The sequence below is a fragment of the Nanorana parkeri genome, unplaced genomic scaffold (genome assembly GCF_000935625.1).
Source record: "Nanorana parkeri isolate BGI_ZX_2015 unplaced genomic scaffold, ASM93562v1 scaffold715, whole genome shotgun sequence".
Taxonomy (NCBI): Eukaryota; Metazoa; Chordata; class Amphibia; order Anura; family Dicroglossidae; genus Nanorana; species Nanorana parkeri.
The window spans coordinates 572,567-594,381 of NW_017306983.1; the positions used below are offsets into that span (position 1 = coordinate 572,567).

At 44.2% G+C, this 21,815-nt stretch overlaps 1 protein-coding gene across 12 annotated transcripts in view; it reads right to left on the bottom strand.

Annotated features, from left to right (window-relative positions):
* SSBP3 (single stranded DNA binding protein 3) overlaps positions 1 to 21,815 on the bottom strand; it is a 65,225-nt gene that overhangs the window by 32,250 nt on the left and 11,160 nt on the right. The gene's annotated exons all lie outside the window — the stretch shown is intronic.

A 21,815-nucleotide genomic window follows, 5' to 3' on the forward strand; every position in this document is an offset into this window, starting at 1 on the left:
ATCCTGGACGTGGTTCAAATGCTGCTGCAAAATGGGTTCCTGTGCAGTCACAAAAGAACAATTGACGGAGTCATATTTACAAATCGCAGCTTGGCTCTGTCCACACAAACATTCATAGCGGGCATTTGACGCGGGTTTTGCACGTGCAATGAGCACCCTGTAGCAGCAAAGGACAATAGGAGTAACTAGGCTTCTACGTGAACACTGGCACGAGAATTCAGGAAACTCCAGATGATAGACCATCAAAAATTGGGGCAGCATGCAGTGTTCATTGGGGATACATGGCTGGAATTACGTATAAACAGTCACATCAGACTCGACGAAGGTCATTCAGAAATTCGTCTCATTTTAATTAGGTATGCACCAATACCAGTATGGGTGCCCATACCGAATATTTGGGCAAGTACGAGTACTCGCCCAAATGCTCCCCAAGTTCCGGTATCAGGAAGCTGGGCGGTGAGTCATTACACGCCCCCTCGGCTTCCTGATTAGCTAGGAAGCCAGCTCCATGCCACCTTGTCACCAGGGAGCTGGCTTTCCGGTCAAATCAGGAAGCATAGGGGGCGCGTAATGACTCGCCGCCCAGCTTTCCGATTGGCCAGCTTCCCAACCAATCAGGAAGCCGGGCAGCATCTCATTACATGCCTCCCGGGTGCCTAGCGCTCAACCCCTTATAAACTGAAGGCGGCTTTGCTCACTTGGCTTTCGTTGACTCTTAAAAAAAATGTAAAAGCTTGCTGCAGCCAATGCTCACCAACGTATGGCAGTAGATAGAAAAGGAAGAACCTTCATATTCCACACAGGTGACTCCCAAATCCCATACAATTCCACCAAAAACAGACACCGATGGTTGCAATCATGTTATGCCTTGCCAAGGCAGCTTGAGAAGAAAATACACATAACATTCTAAATAAACTTATTATAAAAAAGATACGAGTTAGGTGAAAATGTCATAAAACCTGGGGGAAAAAAAAAAAATCAGAAGAATAAGAAGAATGAAATATGTTTAAGTAGAAGACATGTAAAACACAAACAAAAAAAACACAACAGGCAGCAGAAGCTATATGCAGAGGGCAACTTTTCCCATCAAATTAAGGTAATTTTAAAAAGGTAAATGTTGCATTCTACCATCTTTCTGATCATTCTATTTTCCTATTGGTCCCTGAAAGTGTATGTCAAGGCAAAAATAAATATTATAATTCATACCCCTCTGTAATGCATGCACTTACAAAAACCGCAAAGCTTTGCCAATTCTAAGAACCATCTCACCAATGTGCCACTAAAGCTGCTTTTGCCACTTTTGTGGGTAGCAATGGAAGCATAGGGCTCCTGACTAACGCTGAATTAGGTTGGAGTAAAGACAATGCGGCTCTGTGATCATAAAATAGATTACTTAATGATTTTTCAGTTTAATGCAAGCAGTAAAAAAGTACCTGAAAATGGACCCAATATCAGCCTCCTGCAATCCCCCGTACAGCAGAGCTCAGAGTGGGAAAGGGAGAAGCAGCCCGAGTTCAGCTCCAGTGCGGATGTGCTAACAAGGAACATACTGATGGGTGGGCGACAGACGGGGCGAGTGACCAGACCTGTAAGGGTTAATTAAGTGCGGGCAAAACTATGGTTTTCTATGTGCCTGGTTCACACTGCGGTGCTGCCTAGACAGAGTTCCCCACAAATACACAAAGCTCACTAGGATTCATATAAGAATATACACGTCTGTGGTATTTAGACTATATGTTTATCCCGGATTTTAGCTTTAAAATGAGTCCGCATTGGCAGCTCCCATGTTTCTATCCTTTAAGAAAACGTTCTGGACAGACCATCTCCTGCATTGTGTGTGGATTTGTCCACCCCCCGATCATTCCTTCGTATAAATCATCTCCACTGGAGTAAAAGTCGACTTACTTATACTTAATATTCCGGTGAAGTCGCTTCATTTACATTTCCGAACTCACTGGCACATCACGACTGCGGGTTTTTAACCTTTGCGCGGTGAAAGACGGCGACGTACAATGTAAAAAATATGTTCCCGATTCAGCTCATTATAGCGGTTTCTTCTACAACAGACGCGCCATGCGGTGCTGTGATGTTCCGGCCACCGACTAGACAATCTATAGTAGGAGCGCTGGACGCCACATGCAGTGACAAAGATGGATTCCCAGGCTGCCATCTCCTCTGTGATCTGACACTGCGTGAACCCGGCTGCCCTCGGCCATATGCTCAGTGATCTCGCCCCAGTAACCAAAACTCGCTGAAGCCGTGCGGGCCACAAGCCATGGATATTCCTGACTATGAAGAATGTTCAGCCGGGACTTCCAACTGTCACGCAGTTCAAAGGGCAGTCCCCATTTTCTGGCTGGGTTTGCAAATCATCTTCTCCGCTCTCTAGTCATCCCGAGCTCACAAGCAAGAGAAATAAAATGCAAAAAGATTCACGGTAACGATTTGTGCCAGAAGTACATTCCAGTCAAACAGGAGCTTTTGGATGTCTTCTAATTGGGCTTGATATTCATCTTTGGCATTTGTCTGCTCGTTAGCAAGACCCCGATTGTTGCCAGCAGCCTCATCCTCTAAGGGCCAGTGCACACCTAGGCGACACCTCACCGCGCGATAATGGTGCACGATTCCACGCGGTCAGGAGTCGCCAAGGTGTGTACCGGTTCCCTGCAACGATTCCGCCCGTGCTTCCGAACACGAAACAACCGCGCAGCGTGTATTGCAAAAAAAAGGTACTTGCACCTTTTTTCTAAGATTGAAATAAAATCGCTGCCTGCATTGTGGACCGCGCGAACCTAGATCGTGGAGGTCTGCACGGGGCTGGAGTGGACCTCAATCTGACTCACGCAGCTGTCCTTCAGCTTGCCCACACTAATAAGGCCACCGGCAACAAGTCCAATTTTTACCAGCCAGGTAACAACCTTACTCATTGAGTAGGAGAGGGAGGTTGCACATCATATGCGAAGATGCTGCAATCCTACCAGTAGCAGAACTAAGAAAGTTCAAAATTTGTGGCTGCACAAGCTTTTATTAAGTCCAGATATGATGACACTTATACATGTGTATTACATGAGAAAAGGCTGGAACGTACAGCTCCGTGCACAGCCAAACACGAAGCAATGGCAGTCCAATTCCCCTCAAACACATACACTTACAATATCAGTGAGGCTAGGTTCAGATCTGAGCGATCGTGTGCGAGTGCAATGGGGTTACGTCTACGCGGCAATCGCGGAATAAAAGTACATGTACCTTTTATTGCGACACAGCTTTACAACAGTGTTTAATTGCACAGGCGGGATCACGGCGGGAAACTGTGCGATCCGCCTGGCACGACTGGGGTGCGATTAGAAAATGATGGCATCGCCAGCGCGACTGGCTGTGGCAGTCCATGTGGTTTCGTGCATGACTGCCACGCGGTCACGGATCACGCAGGTGCAAACCTAGCCTAAAATCAGGAAATGATCATCTCGTGTGAAATGGTAGCATAGACACCCCAGCAGCAAATATTAGTAAATGGCTGGGGTTTATTTGTACAACCCTCTTCTTTAGGATTAGGTCGGCCCTTTCCTCCTTAAATATAAACATGCACGCTCAGGTTAATGCCAGCATAAAGGTTTATAGAAGGATTAAAAAATCATCTTTTGGCAGTCACACTGTGCCCGCATGTCTAATGTCCGTGGCCTCCTTTACTGGAGGATCGGAAGATGGAAGGTCAGAGTCTGCAGCCCTAATCTCTTGGATTCTTTTCTCTACAGATACATGCTGGTGGGGGGGGAGGGGAGACATGCATTCACTTTATTCACAATGCACTAAAGAATTTTCATCCCTACCATTGTCCTAACATACAAAACTCACATCTGCAGACACGATGGTAACAAACTTTACATATATATATATATATCATACTATATATCATAAAAGAGCATAAACTGCAAACACACCGCAGTAAAAACAGGCATAATCATACTCAATCCTTACAAATAATGAAAAACATTGACCCATGTGTGGTGAGCTATTGGCTAAAGTGGTCTTCATATTGGGCTGGGCAATGAGCAAACCACAGCACCCATTGGCAAAAGGTCAACATTGGCTGATTGGATGGATTACTGCACGGTGCCCTGCCTTATTGCTCATGTATGCACAGTCAAGACTCGACTGCGACCAGACCCTTCTGATCCACTTGATCCTCGATGGTATTTAACCAACAAGATGGCCAAATAAAAAACTGGTTTAACCAGTTTGTTCCTGAGCTGCATAGCTGGATCTTACCAACGTGAGCTTAGTTGGTCAGCAGACACACCGAGAAAAGTCAATGACCTACAATACTGCCTCTGGCCAACTTGATTAACATTTGACTAGCCCTTATCAGATGTTCTAGAAACGAGGAGCCCAGGAAATAGCAAAGTGGTTGCTACGAGTTACAGAACCTTTCTATATTATTTAATTCCTAGAGTAATGTTGCTGGGTAGGTTAAATCACAGCAGGATGTTGTATTCCCGTTGCCCAGCAGAACTGGCTAATCATGGCAACCTCCAGAAATAATCCTATGGTCCATGACATGGAAAGCTGGCACCAAACAATCACCAGATAGGGAGCCATTGTAACTTTAATGGGTGGGCACCCTTATTAATATTTTCAGAAATCGATTAGTTGTCCGATAAATTTTTTCGATTAAAATCGACTAAACATCTTTTTTTTTTTTTAAAACATCATTTAAGATACACAAGTAGAGTCTTACAAAGTTTACTTCAGAATAAAACTGCACGCACAGCTTTTTGTAATCGCACCGCACTGGAATGCTCAGCATTGCAGTACTGCACGTTCCAGTGTCAGCATTGCAGTCCTGCGCGTTCCAGTGTCAGCATTGCAGTCCTGCGCGTTCCAGTGTCAGCATTGCAGTCCTGCGCGTTCCAGTGTCAGCATTGCAGTCCTGCGCGTTCCAGTGTCAGCATTGCAGTCCTGCGCGTTCCAGTGTCAGCATTGCAGTCCTGCGCGTTCCAGTGTCAGCATTGCAGTCCTGCGCGTTCCAGTGTCAGCATTGCAGTCCTGCGCGTTCCAGTGTCAGCAATCACAATGCGGGCCGGAAGAGCGTTTGGGGTGCCACTAAAATGAATGGCAGCGCACTACACGTTCCGCAGCAGAAGGCCAAAACCAAAAATTACTTTTTTTCACAACTTTTAAAAAAAATGTTTTAAATATTATTATATTAGACATTTAAATTGTTTCATAGATTTTAAAATAACCTGAATTGTAAAACTCCAACCCAATACAATACCAAAATTGGCGCAATTATCGTTTTCATACGTAGGTGTACCAGACTTTGTTTCAGTTAGTGTGAGTGCGTTCGCCAGGGGGATTTAATTTACTCTTTTTTTTAAAAAATTTATGTAACTTTATTTTATTTTTCTTTACAAGCCCCCTATGTGATAACACATTGGAGGCGACACGAGGGGTCTTCTAGACCCCTCATGTCACCTTTCCACTTCACTGGGGAATGACAGCTGCCTACTGAGACAGCTGAATGAAAATACAGCATGCAGTGGCTGACAGCAATAGGCTGATTAGAGACTTGACGTCAGCTTTCTACTGCCGGCAGAAGAGGAGGCATGGGGCAGCAGTGGAGCAACAGAGAGGCAGCGTGGCCCCGGGGGAGCAAGAGAGGCAGGGCGGGCAGATGGGGCGCAAGAGAGCAGTAGCCTGCACCCGGCAAGAGAGCATAGCCTGCACCTGGCAAACATATCAACCGTCAATCAGAGGTGGAATTGGAGCGGAGAGTTTCTGGTGCTTCTTTGGGCAGCAGCCACTAATCTCATTATCGAGTAGTTGATTCTGTGAATCGTTGACGATTCTCATTGATTTGTTGTTGCAGCCCTAGAAGGAAGAATAGAAAATGCTAAAGGGCGCATATGGGTGTAGAAGGGACGGGGACATTTAATGTAGGGGAGACATTGCCACCTATTGACATCCAACACCAACTTTAATGGAATGCATTCTTCAGCAGTTATACCAGCAGGTCAGGGCTGGTCTTCAGACTGAGAGGTCCTTAAATACCAATCCAACATTCCAGCACAGCCTTCACAAACACAGGCAAGGCAGCCCTTTGCCACAGTGGTGCACCGCTACCAATTTACAAAAAGTGTTAAAAAGGAGAAGTGCTGCAGCCTGTATAGACAGGATGCACTTTTTGTACAAATTCCACAGACCTGTATAGAATATACTGTATAGAAGAAAGTGTGGCAAGTTAAGTGTGCTAACCACTAACCCACCATATCACCCTGGCATGGTGAATAGAAGTAAAGATGTTCATCAGGAGGAGGAATGGCAGAGCTGTCAAGCGGGATTGCCAACAGCTTTTATAAAGAGCATCTGTAGTTCTGAAGTGAGGACAGGGACAGGTTGCCCACATGGTAACCTGGTAACCAGTTACTGGGAGGAGGAAAGGCAGAGCTGCCAAGTGGCATTGCCAACAGGTTTGATTGAAAACTATAGATGCTCTTTCTGACACGGACAGGTTACCCACACAGTAACCAGTCACCAGAAGAAGGAATAGCAGAGCTGGCAAGTGGCACTGCCAATAGGTATGACCCCCACAGCAACCACCACATGGCATGGAGACACTCCAAAGGCCGGTGGCACACTGCTGACCAAAGTATGGAAACCACAGCTAGAGGGGTCTAGAAATATTATCATAATACAATATCAAAGACAATACTGAATTATTAAATCCTTAGCTAGGAGAAATGCATACGGATTTAGCAACATCTTCAACCCAAATTACACAAGAGTGATGCTCTGGTGTTATAACAAAGAAAAGGCACCCAGTGGATTGTGAATTGAACGTTGGGACTCAAAACGACACCCAGCAAACAACCCTTTCCCATCAGCAGATACAGCATGTTTGGTTTATAAACCAGGGAGGATTAGTGCAAGTGAACACACCAAGCTGCCTTACAGGTCCGGTGGGAATGATCCAAGGAGCTTCCCCGAGCCTTTATTGGTCATGTGACTCAGTACTGCGCTGTGCACATCCTGTCAGAGTTATTTAGGGAGTAAATACTATTATTGTAATTGCAACTCTGCTCGTTTCAGTGTGCTGGGGCCCCGGACAAGTCAAACTACATATTCCTAAAGTGCAAGTTTTAACATAATGGATGACTATCCATGGAAGGAATAGATTAGAATGTTCCCACAGGGGAACAGTAGGCTGCATTCAATAACCACAACAAAAAGGATGAACAGTAAAAAGAAAAGAAAAAAATGCTGTATGCTACAACATTAAAAAACAAAAATCCATAGAGAAATAACGGAAGGCCAGATTTGGCCCACAAGCTGCTAATCATCAGATCAACAATGAGTTCCTTCATAACGAAGCAATATAATACAGGAATATATTGAACACATTGGGTATAAATTAATGAACTAGCTACCTGTGTGCTACAATTACTTATGGTTTAATTAAGCAATGTATTGTACATAGGCAGTGTTCAGCACAGGGAAAGTAAAAGGGAGCATTTACAGTTGACGGCATAAGAAAAGGCTCAACAAAAACAAACATGTGGCTCCCTTATACTCCTGTAAACAGTTTAACATATGGCTCTGATACTTGTTTAGAGTATACACTGGTAAATATTAGGGATGCACCGATACCGGTATTTCAGTATCTAGTGCCGATATTTTTTCTGTAATCACCGATACACTTCTATTCAGGAAGCCAGGCGCCGTGTAATGACTCGCCACCTGGCTTTACAATTAGCCGGGAAGCGGGGCGGCATGTAAAGACTCGCATCCGGCTTCCCGATTAGCAGGGAAGCCATCCCCATGCTTCTCATCACTATGCGACGAGAAGGCGTGGAGCCGGCTTTCTGAGCAATCAGGAAGCCAGGCGCCGTGTAATGAAGCGGCGCCCGGCTTCCTGATTGGTCGGGAAGCCAGCTCCATGCTCCCTCATGAGGTGATGAGGGAGCATTAAGTCGGCTTCCCGGCCAATCAGGAAGCCGGGCAGCGTGCAATGACGCGCTGCCCAACTTCCTGATACAGGAACGATTGTGCTTGGCATTGGAGCATTTGGGCGAGTACGAGTCCAAATACTCGGCATCTGCACCGATACTAGTATCAGCATCGGTGCATCCCTAGTAAATATAAAATACTTTTTATGGAAGAAAGAAATCCATGTTCCATAGGAGTTTCCCGACATCTGTGGGGAACCTAAATAAATCCAGCAAACTTGCAAGTTCCAGTGCGCTCTGTTATGTTATCTCAAGCAGTGTGATTAGTTCTTCCTGTAACCATAGTAAGGTCTGATGAATCCCAAACTGTGTGGATAAAATAGGAGCATAGGGATCCTACTGAACACCATGCCACCCTCATTTTTCTCCAAAACTCAGAAGTTGGTAATAAAACCCATCAGATTTAAAGTTTCATGCTTAAACCAGCCAAAGAAGCCTTTGACATAACAAAAGACCGCTAAGAAAGAACACAGAGATGTCATAAACCTCCTCTAACAAGCTTTTCCAAACACTCCTTATGAGGCCCTATTGAAAATAGTCTAAAGCTGGCCATACACCTTCCAATTATCTGCAGACTTTCTATGGTCAGATGGAAAAGGTGCAACAGATTCCTCCATCTACACTTAACTGTGTGGATGGAGGAATCTCCACCTGGACCAATCTGTTGCACTTTTTCCATCTGACCACAGAAAATCTGCAGATAATTGTAAGGTGTATGGGCACCTGAAGAGCTATTGAGCTATAGACATGTCAGACTGGTGGTAGTAACTAAAAAGGTCAACTACACAGGGTTAAGTTTCATAAAAACTCTATAATTCATACTGCAACAGAGTTTACTTCATAAAAGTGGTTACATTAATAGATAGGAAGATACCAAATCAGATGCCAAACACGCCTATATTACCAGGTCCAGAAAGCTGATCAGACAAAGTCTTCCTAGAAGAAAGATGCATCTGATCGGGTTTGATATCTAAAGCTGTAGAAAGCAGAAATCACCAGCACTCAGTAAATATCTTTGATGTCCATTTAATCGGACCAATTGTCATGTACAAAATAGCAACGTTTCGGGACCGCACAGGATCCCTTCAAAATTCTTGGTCATGATCGTCTAAAGAGGGATATTAAAGTGCACGTAGTCTTTTTTTTTTGAGCTTTGGATAGAGTAGGGAAGGGTTATTTTTGGATGTCCATGTGCCATTGGCCAAATTTCACTTCTAGTCCCAGAAACAGAACGTTAGCAGAAATTCCCAAATTGTCACCAAAAAAGGTATCCCCATCAGAAGATTACCCCTCGCCTCTTGCTCTGGGGACAACTTTAATTTAGGATTTCTAGTCTCTCCCCAATGGCTACGTCACTTTGTTTGCCTGGAGAAGGAACCGTTGTGCGTTCCAAAAAGTTGCCATACATTGTGAGACCTGACTGGATATCAATAAGCAAGGTCTGACAGTCTTGGAACTCATGAGTGCTGGTGAATTCTTCACTTATTACTGATCGGCCGGCGGGTGCCATCCGCAGTCACTGCAGCACCCATCATCCATCCCTTGGATCCTTTCCGGTTAGGAGTGTTATGGGTTATGAACTCCCCTCCCCAATGGGGACACTCATCTGAGAGTCTAACCCTTCTCTATTCTTTTCATGAAAGATTTTTCTTAAGATGCACTTGATGAACGGCAAAAAATTAAGTCAAACATCTCTCTAAAATCAATTGGTCAACATTCAAAATTTCGCATCTGTCCTTCGGTTTGTCAAATTTTGGTGAATGTTCAGGCAATCATCCCACGTCTGGCTATCCCAGCACATTCTACAAAATCAGGCATTTCCAGCAGGAAGAACGGCATCCATTTTTTACCTATGGATTGTTACAAATAACGATATGACCACGGCTCAGAGTCAGGCCGAGTTCACAACAAGATCTGGGCGCGGGGCATGCTGGGAAGGCGAGCCCTTCTGACAACACAAGGCTGTTAATTAGCAGCCGGCCTGCCCCCCCTGTGAAAGGAGGATGATATCGGGGCAGGGGTGTTCCAGTCTGTTTCCCTGATTTATTGCTGTCCGTTACCTCCCATGTAAAGAGGCTTTTTGTTCTTGGCAGTGTGGAGCCTCAGAATTGCAAATGTGAAGAGCTTTGTGTTCCTTTTGTTTCCTTGACCAAGAACAATAAAAGCAGATAACTTCGAGTTTACAAGACCCCCCTTCCCCCTCAGCCCCAAATCCACAATCTTTGCTCACTAGGGCATATGGAGGGGGGGGCAGTTCTTGAACGAGCCACAGACACGAGAAGGTCACACACGCATGATCTAGCCTAAGAATCTTTTGTAAATGATCTTTGAATGTAGGATCAATGGATGCTTATTAAAATAAATGTAACGACCATCACTGGATGACACGTCGATCACTAAAGCAATGTAGATCAAGCTGCCATTTTTTTCAGTGTTGCTGATCTGCTTTCAGCCATTTCCTGTCTACAGTGTTGCTGATCTGCTTTCAGCCATTTCCTGTCTACATGCACTTAACCCCATAGGTGGCTGCACATCATTGTTCAGCACTTGTTTCCTGATGGGACCAATGGTGGACCAAGCCTGCACAATCTATATCTACATGGCTGGTTGTAGTCTCCACCAGGGTTCTATGTGACAGGGTGACAGTGCAGGAGCACAATCAGGAGGCACAATCACTTGGTATTATTTTAATGAAAGATGCAGTTCCAAGACTAATGCACACTATGTGCTTTTAGATGCATTTCGTTAAAGGCAGCCCATTCATTTGGAATTACTTTGACACGTTAAAAGTTTTCTATGAGATTTTAGTGACAGGTTTTAGGTTTACATGAAGTAAATACATTTATATGTAATGAATCAGCAGCTAGACACCATGGCACCGGCCTGCTTATACAAGACAGATCGCCTGGAAAAAAAAAAAATCCAACATCACCCGTATATCCTTGCTCAAAATTAAGCAAGGATATCAGCTGCCAATGACACTTATCCTTGCCCACTCCCAACAATACTGGGGGGGAGGGGGGGTTGACAAAAAGTTCTCCGGCCTTGGAATTTGGAAGGGTAGCCATAGTCAAGAGTCACTGGCCCAGCCGTCCACACTAAAAGCATGGCGTGCCCTGATAGAGTTTTGAACGAACATTGACAAAAAATCTTGTCGGAATGTTCGATAATGCCATCAAACACTTGACGAATGTCATTCAAAACTTCATTTTATTTAACAATCGATTTTGGAATAAATGGAGTTTCCCAAAGGAAAACCACATTTAGGCCTCAGTCACACTGCTAAGAGCCGGCCCGTACAGATCCGTGCACAGACGTATCGGGCCGCTCCCGGGAAGAACAGGTGCTGCGTGTGATTGTACGCAGCAGCCTGTTCTTCTCTATGGGAGTATGCAGCCGTACCGTGCGGATGTGGGTGTCCATGCTCGGACGCAGGCAGGATCCATTCCATTTGCATACGAGTACTGACACCCGCATCAATGTGCAGCTCGGGTTAGCGTACGGTCGCATACTCCCATAGAGAAAAACAGGCTGCTGCGTACAATCACACGCAGCACCTGTCCTTCCTGGGAGCTGCCCGATACGGCCGTGCATGCTGCTCGGATCTCTACGGGCCGGCTCTTAGCAGTGTGAATGAGGCCTTACTGTTCGAATTTTGTTAAATCACGAACATTTTTTCCAACCTGCTCGAACTTTTGTCATCACCACGTTCAAAAACGGTCCTCGCTTTCACCCCATCAACTATTAGAAAGTCAAGTGAACGTTTCAAAATCCATTTAATCTGTATGAAATTCTAACCGTGTATTCCCTACTTTAGGTGAAAGATTAAATCACACAAGTCATAACTGGCACTGGGGGCATCCTCTCCTCTCTTCACTGGCATAAACATGTAAGGTCAGTTGAACCAAGAGTAGAAGTTTGTGGAGTGCATTGCAGACTGTTTATTCTATATGATGCTAAATATCCAACCGCCCTCTAAGGTCTACACTCGGCATTAAATTAGTCCTATATGAAGCAGTTTTAATTGATCATGCAATTCATTTAACCCAGGGGTGGACAAACCAAGAGCCGGTCTGTCCATGCCAGAAGGATTTTGCTAGGAGCCAGCTTTTGAGGTTGACAACTACTGAAAACCTCAAAAGTTAGGGGCCAGCTGTCATTTTTAGGGAGCATGGCTTCTGGGATTGGCCCAACCTTGATACAACCAATACATAAAATAACCATATCAATGCATGTACCGAAACACCCACTTGGATTGAGACACCAGAACTTAGCTGGTTTTTTTTTTTGAGATCCCTATTTCTGTACAGCAATGATCTCTCATTCACTGTAAAATGAATAAGTGCCAATCCTTTGCGCTGGTCCATGCAAAATTTGTGGGCATAAACGCTAAACAGACATGCCAACAATGCTTTATTTTTTATGTGTCGGATAATATTTGCAGACAACTTTTCCCTTTCATCAGTTAAGAAAGCTTAGCTTGAAGAACATGGATATTTTTTTATACAGTCCTCATAAGATAGCAAGAGCAAGGTAAAGGGTATTTTTGTCAACTTGCTTGATTTGTAAAAGCTATATTACAGGACCTATAGCCCCTATAACAAACACACATATATAAAATTTACACACATACATACTGTATATAGAAGTTTTAATTAATTATACTTTACATACCATGCATCTCAGACAAAGGAAAAAACAGCACCCAAAACAGAACATGGGTTACAGAAATATGCATGCATTTGTGCAACTGAAGCTGCAGGTAATAGACTAACAATATATCAATATTAACAACAACAGTCAATAAAACAACAAACACTGCATTTCACTACTGCGCTTGCAGTCACGCTATTTGCAAGTGTAAAATGCAAAGTATCAATGAACAAATTGCCCAAACACCCAATGCAACAAAAATGCATAGTTAGACCCTGCAACAATTCAAATGGCTACTTTGTTATTATGCCCACCAAAGCAAAAATAAAAAAAAATAAAACACATTCATTATGCTAAGCATGCCAAAGATCTGAAGTGCCCATTTCACCCTGCTCCGTAGGCCACAGAACCCCACCTACATGTGCTGTGGTTTTATGTCTCTACGGCAAAGACCACAAATCAGCCACTGCCCAAAAAGCTGATAGCATGTGGTTCTTTCTTCACTCGTATGCAATACTACCGAGAGCAACAGGTTACGCCAAGCTGATGTTTACATGCATTCCAACCTGGGGAGCATACAAAGCTGGGGGGAAAAACAAACAAATCCTAAAATGGACATAAATGGCTCAGATTTCAATTTAGAAATTAATTTTTTCCATGTGTTTTCCCATTGAATAAAACAGAGAACAGGGTTTAAAAGTGGAATAGAAGTCTGAATGGTTGTTCAAGATATACACTTTTTTTTTTTCCCCAAAAGGTCATCAAAATTGGTCATCCAGGTGCTCTGAACTTGAAAAAATGTGAAATATTTGGCTGTAGTAGGAGGCACTTTGTTCACCGCTGGAGAGCGGTACAACAATGAGCTTATGCAGCAACAGTGAAGCATGGTGGAGGTTCCTTGCAAGTCTGGGGCTGCATTTCTGCCAATGGAGTTGGAGATTTGGTCAGGATCAATGGTGTCCTCAATGCTGAGAAATACAAGCAGATACTTATTCATCATGCCATACCATCAGGGAGGTGTGTGATTGGCCCCAAATTTATTCTGCAGCAGGACAATGACCCCAAACATACAGCCAATGTCATTGAAGGAGAACTATGAGGTGATCGATTTTCACTCGCTAGTTCAAGCCGACGTGTGACAATGAAACTGTCGCACGTCGGCCCAATAGATCGGGAAGTGAGCGAACACATACCGTCGCTCACTCACTTCTCGATCATCTCCTTTCAGAGAGCTGTGACTGTCAGTCACTGTTCCCTCCAGGGATTCCCCCCTCCCCGCGCCGATCCTCCAGCGCTGACTTGTGGAACGGACGGCACACCTGGCTCTGCCTCAATCACGCAGCTGGGTGGATTTTGACAGTAATGTCGGGATCCGTCCTGGCTGTGGCGGTCTCGGTATACTGAGCTTTGGGTCACGGGAGGATGCTAGTATATGTCCTCCTGTGACCCTTAGGAGAACTATAGTGAAAAACACTTACCCCATAGTTCCCCTTTAAGAACTATCTTGAGTGTAAAGAGAACAAGGAGTCCGTGGAAGTGATGGTTTGGCCACCACAGAGCCCTGATCTCATCAAGTCTGTATTGGATTTCATGGAAAGACATAAGGATTTGAGGCAGCTACATCTACTGGAGATCGGTGGTTAGTTCTCCAAGATGTCTGGAACAACCTACCTGCCGAGTTCCTTCAAAAACTATGTGCAAGTGTACTTGAAACAATTGATGCCGTTTTGAAGGCAAAAGGCACCAAATATTGATCCGATTTGGATTTCTCTTCAGTTAATTTACTTTCCATTTTGTTAATTGATGAAAATAAAATATTAACACTTATTTCTGAAAGCATTCTTACTGTACAGCATTTTTTCACACCTGCCTAAAATGTTTGATCAGAGATATGGAGGAGACCTAGCTGCATTGCTCAAAGTGTATGCATAGTCAAAACTTTTGTTTTTATAGAATACGAAAAACCCATTGCCAGGTTATTTTTGATGTGTACCACTGGAGACATTTTCCATCAAACTTCCTGTTCCTGAAACGCAACAAAGCGAGGGGAATTCCCCACTTAGTTGTCTCTAGCACAGGTGTCCCCATTGGAAACGTTCTACCTCATCTCTTGTGCTAGGGACAAACTAAAATTTTGGTTTTCCCCTTAATTTTATTCTGGGTGACAAAGGCCATCAGCACAAAATAATTAAAAACCTCACAGAGGGTCTGGCCCTTCCCAAATCTATCCAAAAGTAAAACTATACACTTTACCAGCACTAGAGAAAGGCCAGGTAACCAACTTGGCCCTGCTGTGTGGCAGAGCTTTGTAAATCTCAGGAGTGGATTAGCAGAAATGCAAATCCTTTAGCAGGTATGCATATCAACTACGGTATGTATTAACCTATTTGCCGGGGGTCCAACTTTAAGGCCTGGTTCACACCTGTACGTTTTGTAGCGCGTTAACGCTCTACGAACGCTCTACAAAATGCTCAAACATGAAAATCCCATTGTTTTCTATGGGTATGGTTTACACCTTGCCGTATTTCAGCCCATCTGAACGCGCTACAAAGCGGCCTACGCCTGAAAAGGTACATGAGCTTCTTTGCAGCGTTTTTGTCACGCGTTTCCATTGGGATACAGCCAAGTAGCCCTCGGAAACACGCGTACATCGCGCGTTTTTTTTAGCGTCACATGCGCATATTCGATACGTCTAGGTGTGAACAGAGCCTTAATAATGGATATTCATATGTGACAATGGTTTACAAACAAGGCTGCTTCTAGACAGCTAGGTACATGGTAATAGCCATATTGGAACCTTACATACTTTGACTTGTCTGTGAGTCTACCAGATCCGCCTGGTTGAAAGAAATAGGCTAAAAGCACCCCACCCCCCCCCCACTTTTCATGGCAAGAGTTACGGCAAGATAGAAATGTGTTTTATTGAAGGGATTTTGTATGGTAGAAGATGAAACATGTTATGGAACCATGAGTTACATTTTGCAATGGGTCCCCTCACAGCTCCACTATTCATCTGATAGACAATGCACCATGTGATATAGGCTGCCTACGCACCTCCTTTTTCAAGCCATGGTAAGAAAAAAAGAAGATGTTTTATAATGTAGAATGTGTTACACGTTATGGAACCATTTGTTAGATTTTGCAATGGAGCCCATCACAGCTCAGCTATTCATCTAATATGCAATTCCGTGAATACAAGAAACCCAGGGAACCTACAGACCCCTACAATTCTGTTCATCAATGTGCAGTTAGCAGCATGCATGTATAACGGTTTAAATTGTTATATGAAGGGAATTAGAGCCTTAAAACCATAATCTTCATAAATATATATTTTCACACACACCTATTTACTGGCCTAATATGAAAGAATAAGTACAAAAGGTGTTGACTTGATAACATTCATTGGTTAAAGCCAATTACCCTCCAATTTTTGTTTTCACTTGGTCAAACACAAAAAAAAAAACCTTGTTTAAAACTCCACTGAACAGAACTTCCAGTAAATAATCACAATACAAAAAGGGACAATTGTTTCCAGTACTAGGGAGGACATCTTTGCTTGCAGGTCACAAACCGAGAAGCTTCTCAGAAAACAACTTGAACGATGCCCTAAACTGAACTCCGTAGTCTTTCTGTAATACAGCTGTATAGAAGCCGAGGCTAACAATGGGACTGTGGTCAACTGAACCAACTCAAGATCTCAGGGCTTTTAAAGCTGAACTTCAAGCAAAAATACACTTACAGTATGTGACCAGTCTTACCGGACAACAGATTGGTTTTTCTATTAAGCCAGTCCTTTGATCTAGAACTCTCCCATTGCATAAGGCAGGTCCTGCACTCCTAAACCTCTCTGAAGACAACATGAACTACAAGCAAACAGCTGAAATACATACACTATATTACCAAACGTATTGGGACGCCGGCCTTTACACACACAAGAACTTTAATGGCATCCCAGTCTTGGTCCGTAGGGTTCAATATTGAGTTGGCCCACCCTTTGCCGCTATAACAGCTTCATCTCTTCTGGGAAGGCGTCCACAAGGTTTAGGAGTGTGTCTATAGGAATGTTTGACCATTCTTTCAGAAGCGGATTGCCAGACAGAAGCGTGATTCGTCACTCTGGAGAACATGTCTCCACTTCTCTAGAGTCCAGTGGCGGCGTCCTTTACACCACTGCATCCAATGCTTTGCACTTGGTGATGTAAGGCTTGGATGCAGCTGCTCGGCCATGGAAACCCATTACATGAAACTCTCTACGCACTGTTGTTGTGCCAATCTGAAGGCCACACGGAGTTTGGAGGTCTGTAGCTATTGACTCTGCAGAGAGTTGGCGACTTCTGCGCACTATATGCCTCAGCATGTGCTGACCCCGCTCTGTTATTTTACATGGCCTACCACTTCGTGGCTGAGTTGCTGTTCCCAGTTGCTTACACTTTGTTATAATACCACTAATACCACTAAGAGTTGACTGTGGAATATTTAGTAGCAAAGAAATTTCACGGAACACCTGAATCCAATGATTCCCAATACTTTTGGTAATATAGTGTATATACAGTAGGTGACCAGTCTTTCCGGACAAGGGATTGGTTTCTCTATTAAGACAGTCCTTTGATCTAGAACTCTCCCATTGCATAAGGCAATTCATGCACTCCTAGACTTCTCTGAAGACAACATGGCAGCTCAACAATACAGTTTAAAAACATTCCCCAGCAGCGATCGGACAAAGCATCATTAAAAACATACCAATGAGATCATCACGTTGTTTTCCCTTCACCTTGGAAAGCTTGCAGTATTATATGAGAGCACCATGCAATGCAGTAGAGCCCTACTGCCTTCTAGTGCTGTCCATACCTCTCCCAAGTCCAAGTGCTGGCAGCCCATGGGACTACAAGAAGCAGGACAGATTAGGGTCCTTTTGGCCAACTGAATATACAAATTCAGATTTGCCTGGAGCTCAGCCAGAACCAAGGGTTAAAAATTCATGTCGAATCTGGGAGCCCAAACAGCCTATTCTAGAAGCTCTCAAGCAGTCCATAGAGTTGCTAAAACCGTTCCACTATGGCTACAAGACGTTGCATGCGGGGAATTACACTTGCAAAACAGCTTTTGGTAGGACTTGCCCTGCTCAGGTTCACAACAACTACTGGCAGGTCACCCCGGAACTTCCTGCTGAGCTATCAACATGACCTGCTGGGAGTTTTAGGTCTACAGTGACACAAGCTGACCATACACTAATAGATTCCTGCGGGCTGAACAGCATGGATGGAGGACACACACACCAGCCCCCCACCGCTGTCAAAAACCCAAACAGCGACTGGAGCCGATTGGCAGGAGTTATTTTGGCCGACAATTTTTGGCCTGTCTCCACATCCTGTAGTAGAATATGCCAAGTAGCGGTTAGGAGAAGGACTGGTGGGTCAATAGGCTGAGATCCCCCTACTGCTGAGCAAAAGGCAGTACAGAAATTCAGCTTATACAGGCAGCCCACCTTATAAAAACATAAAACCGGCTAATTCAAAAGAATTAAAGCTAGGAGTTCAAACAAGGTACAAATCAATGAGGGTTAAACTACATGGGCAATTTTACTCATGCTATTGAGCAAAGTAATCTCTAGTTAGTGATCCCCTAATCAGCAATACACTGCAATCAATATGCTGCAAAATAAGGGGGGATTGGCAACAAGATCGGTAATGGGAGATAAAAATCCCCTGGGCAGCTTATTTAGCCCCAAGTCGACATTCACCTGTGTCGCCTATGGCACATATGTACCAGACTAAAGCTGTGACGCTGGGATATATTCTAATGCTGGGAGGAGGATATTAGGACCACTCAAGGAGAGCAAACTAAACATAGTTCAGTTACATAGCTTAAACCATGATTATTAAAAAGGGACACTTGACAGACAAGTGACCCCCCACCCAGGGACTAGGTCCACCAAGCCAAAACAGATTAATACACAGTGACACATCTGTCAAGCTTTGCGTCACTTTCGCTACTAAAAATTGTTGCTTACAACTCTCAGGTCACGTCCAGTAATGTAAAGCATTTCAATTTGAGAAGGGGGAAACAACTCATTTAACTCCCAGTCACCAGCCAAAACAAGCTGTGCACTGGAAGGGATATTAACGAGGGACTACAGACTTCATGTCTGCACTTTGAGGGGCACAAAATATTAAAGCCAGGTGGGAAGCCCTTTTATAATTTGGGACCCATGGTAAGGAGACCGTGCTGGGCCTCTTTTCTAACCCTGGGAAGGTGGTGGGGCTCATTCACTCCAACAGCATCGGGCTTCACTGGGCAGCATAGCCCAAGGCATCTCAACGCAAGAAGGTGGCATTTGCTTTATGTCCTATGGCTTCAGTTCACACAAACACAATACTAAAAAAAAAAAAAAAAAAATAGGACATTTTGAATTTTTGCACACTGCTCCAATGCGTTGTAATGCATAGAACAGAAGTTTAAAGGCCATCTCCGGGCAAACAAAAACACTGCTGGAAATTCCCTCGGAATCCTCACATCTATGGAACCTGCATTAGACGTGATGACATCAGTGGTCCTGAGATCAATGGAGTGGCAGGGAGCGGTCTAGTAGCCCGCCGGGAGCCAGCAGGAGAGGGGATGAGGTGAGTAAATCTGCTTTACATCAGTCCCCTAGACAAAAATGAGCACTTGAACCTTGCAATACGGGGATAGCCCCACTGCAAGGGTAGTTATTTTCTAGCTTGCCCAGAGATGGGCAGAAAAAAAATAAAATCAATCACTGCCATGTTTTTGAATGCACTGCAGCGCGTGTTCACATGGCACACGTGTTATGCACACAACGCACGGTGTGGTGGTGTGAGTGCAACCCTATTGAGCACCAATGGCTCCACTTAATCTGGCCTCGTGACTTCTAGAATTCACATATTTGTGCAGCAGATTGTATCTGTTCATTTCACCGTTCCACGCCGTCTGTGCTGGCTTTAGCAGGCATCAAGTTACAACGTCTCAGTGAAAGGATGTTGCAGCTTCACGGGTTCCAAACATAAGGCAGCGTGAGGCCTCTCTACCGCGTGCTGTAGATCCAATCTGCTGCGAGTTGAAGTACAAGACTCGCCCTTTCTGATACCAGGTCATTATATTTTATAATTCCAGACCAGAAGCCCGCTAAAGGCCTCCTTCATTGTGTGGTCACCGCACACAATTGTTCCCGCAGGTCGGCAGACCCACACAAACTATGTAACCAACAGGACTTTCGCCTCCCATCACAGCATCTGAATAGCTTTTACATTAGGTCTGAACACATTCCTGTATTTGACAAATTTAGGAAATCTGCCTAACCAAACATCTATGTGAAAGACATGGTCCATACCAGCAGCTTACAACGTGCAGCCCTCACTAGGATTGTTTCTTCAGACATGTATTATTCCTCCACAAACTCCTGCTCCAAATTAGGCTCCGTTCACACCAGGGCGTTTCGTTGCGCGTTTTTCCGCACTGAAACGCATACAACGTAAAATCGCATGTATTCCTATGTAGACTGTTCACACAAACGTGCTGAAATGCGCATCAAAATACACCTGGTGTTTGAACTAGTCCCCGAGCTTCTTTTGTTGCACTTCTCAGCCCATTTTGCTCCATCGACTTTAGTCTAAACGCGCCGATCAACCGATTTTTAGCTACTGCTTTTCACAAGCAGCACTACGGAGCTCACATCAAAGTAGGGCAGGGATGGACAATCAATATAGAATTTAGAAGCCGGTCTGGCCAATCCAGGAGCCAGCTACATTGACAAGTAGAGAAAACCTGAAAAGTGAGGTGCATGCTGTAATTTGTAAGGAGCATTGGCTACCTGCACCTGAGATGTGTTCAGTCCTGTAGTAGGGAATAGTAAGGGTATAATACCAATTTGCTTTAGAGGTTTTTAGGCAAACATAAATTTGAAGCCTCCACAATCTCTCTGGGCCTGATGTCTGTGAGATTGCAGAATAATTCAGTTGCGGCCTAATTCCCTTAAGGTCCCCTTGCTGGGAGAAAGACCTTCATCCCCCCAGTCTGGACAAAAGCACCACAATGAAAGAACTGCTGGTCAATTCCAACCTAATACATTCAGGCCTCAAGTTCCCCACATTAAGATCAACTGCTCATCATCCTACCTGGCACTACCAAAAAGGAGGCGACCTCGTTACCCAACCAAGATATCAATGTAACTGCAGATGAGAATGATTTTTTTCCAGAAATAAAAAGGTCCCAGTTCTAGAGGGATGTTTTTATATCGGTTCCAGCTAGAGAGCTGCCACATGAAAGTGCTTCCAGATAACACCCCAATGCCTAGGACATCATGGCTGTATGCTCCATGGAAACAGCTTTGTGACCTATTCCCCACATGAGAATTATTCAAGGAGCCAGCACAGTAATAAGGCAAGACATGGCAGTTATCCACCAAACTTTGAGATGGTATGGAAAGGCCAGTCATTTAAGGCATTCTACATCCTGTTGCAACATTCAAGTGGAGACAAACATTAAGACAATCAAAGACCCAATTACCCAAAACATGAAACAATTGCATTACTCAACTGAAGTCACACTAGTGCAAAATGGATTCTAACAGGCTTCTATGGGAACTGAATAATGCTCTTTGTACTCCTAGTGAAGAAGCCCGTAGATGTCAGACTTAACCCAACTACAACATAGCACCCAAAGCATCAAACACCAGACAGGCAATGATCATTTTCAACACCACTAAAAGGCGACAAAAATGCATTAGAAATATTCCTACAAAGATTTATGAATGCAGCTATTCCGGACCTCCAGAGATGTGAACAGCCTTCTTGTATTTTACTACTACCCCGGACCAGTCAGTGTGCAGCAAGTAAAGTCAAAACACCTGATCTACGACAGTGAAGCCATTGCATCACTGCGACATCCAATCAGCTAGCATTTTCATCGGGAGAGATCAGCAAGATTTATTAAAACCTCACAGGAGATTGTTTTTGTCAAATAAAATGTTGCCTTGACTAAGAGATAAACAGATGTTTACTGTAGCTCAGGGGTAGGCAACCTTGGCTGTCTAGTTGTTGTGGAACTACAAGTCCCATGAGGCATTGCAAGACTCAGAGCCACAAGCATGACTTTAAGAGGTAGAGACTTCATGGGATTTGTAGTTTCACCACAGCTGGACTG